The following is a 2,042-nucleotide window of genomic DNA, read 5'->3' as shown; positions in this document are numbered from 1 at the left end:
AACTTCAAACAGGTTGTGATCGACTTTTTAGTGCCAAAACTGCCAGTGATCTACCACCCCCTCCTATCGCCGTACCTCGCTTTAAGCAAAAATATTGCTAAAAATAACACGACATATATTTGTTGTAAAAGCAACAGACTTACCTGGTTCGATAAGAACAGAAAAATGGGAATGAATAATACGTATTTTCCCTTAAAAATCTGAGTATAATCACATTATGTTACAAGTAAATTTACATGCTTTTCACGTATAATTTCCTTGAGGCCTATGAGATCGACCAAAAATCGTCCCGCCATCGAAGCGTTGGACATGCCTGGTATAGATAATGTGGGAGCCTCCACGTCTCACATCCCTATGGGCCATAACGGCCTATTGCAGGGATAGTTTTACTTTACTTACTTTACCATGTAGGTTTAAAAGAATTTGGTTGACGGATTTTACGAGGTAATTGTAACGAGTGCAATAGAATATTGTGTAAATTTTATGGGTTGTACGTGTATGTACTGTATGTAATTGTTGATTTAGTTACATTTGTTTGAATATGATGAATATTTTGGGGGGTTATTTTTAATTATTATTTCACTGGACGGAGTAGGAAATATCCACAGATGTTTAATTGGTGGCAAGGGATGAGACAGAATAAATGAAAATCGATAAGAGGCATTTTTCGCCATAATAAAGTGGTGACTAGCAGTGGATATCTTTTAATAAAATAACAAAAATTACTTCCCCCATGTTAAACTAAATGTAGTAATCTATCAAATGACCCTTCTCTGTGGTGATTTTGCTAGTTGTATGGTTACGAGGTCAAGTTCAAAGCTGATATTATTCTCCATTTTTCGTGTTTCAACTCCTAATGAGATGGAGATTCCCTCAGCGGATACTGTGAAGAGCAGCATCATCTGGAATGTGTTTACTGTCCCTTCTCTTTGCTTGTTCTGCTTACTTTTAGACCCTGAAGGCTGAGGCAGCGTGTGCCTTCGAAACGAATGTAAACTTCTGCCGGAGTACAAGCATATCATAATACTCATTATTCCCCTTACAACTTTAGAGTTTTCTTTGGTCCATCCCTACATTCGTAGAGATACTGTGCGGTGACATTTTATGCGAATTAAAATAGTGCGAGATAAAAAATATTAAAGTCTGGCTTTATGCCCAAAGTTTCAAATAATGCTAATTTGTTCCAAAGAGAAAACGTTTCTTGTACAGTATTATGCGATGTCTTCAGGAACACGACCTCACATAAAATGCTACCGAATTGTACACTAGTTCAGCAAAGTTAACCCTGCCGTCTTGTTCACGCTGATGACTTTGTAAAGGATGTAGAGTAGACCATTTTGATTTAAGAACAAGAAACAGGCTTGTTTGCTGTCAGAATTACTGATACTCCGTAGACTTGTGGAAATTATGGGGAGTGGGACGTGGAGGTATGGACGAGTATATAGAACAGACTTCAAGTTCACCGTGGAAGTGAATCCAATAGCAAAATAACACTTTGCATGTGAGCGAAATGGTTCAAACGGATAAAATTTGAAGTTATCCTGGAACATGACAAAACTCATATAATTTGTAAATGGTGAGGTTTGGCGCGAACTTTAAATGATGTGACTGCAGGCGCTTGTGTGCGCATGTCAGAGAGAGAGAGATGCGGAGAAAAATGAATAACCTGCTAGAGATAAAATCTTCGTTTGCTTTCTTCAAGAATATAGTATAACTCCCCAAATTATTTTTTTCACACATTTATTTTACAGAATCTGCAGTAAATGTATATGTTCAATAAGTACTGGATCGTGAATGAGTTATGCCCAGTGGCGTAACTAATTCTTCCTTTGTTCAGTTAGTATCATTTTAATGCTTGTATTGAGGTTTTACTCAGGTCTGTCTGGTAGAGTTAGGACGGTGTATCTTTTCAGTCTATGTGCAGTTCCTCTGTTGTCTAGTGCAGTGTTCCGCAACCTTTTTCTACTCGCGGCACACCATGAAGTATCCATGACTCAACACGGCACACCAAAATGTTATTCCCCTCAAAAACGCATGATATC

Source organism: Cryptotermes secundus, unplaced genomic scaffold (assembly GCF_002891405.2).
Source record: "Cryptotermes secundus unplaced genomic scaffold, Csec_1.0 scaffold188, whole genome shotgun sequence".
Classification (NCBI taxonomy): domain Eukaryota; kingdom Metazoa; phylum Arthropoda; class Insecta; order Blattodea; family Kalotermitidae; genus Cryptotermes; species Cryptotermes secundus.
Note: the sequence above shows the minus strand (reverse complement) of the source record.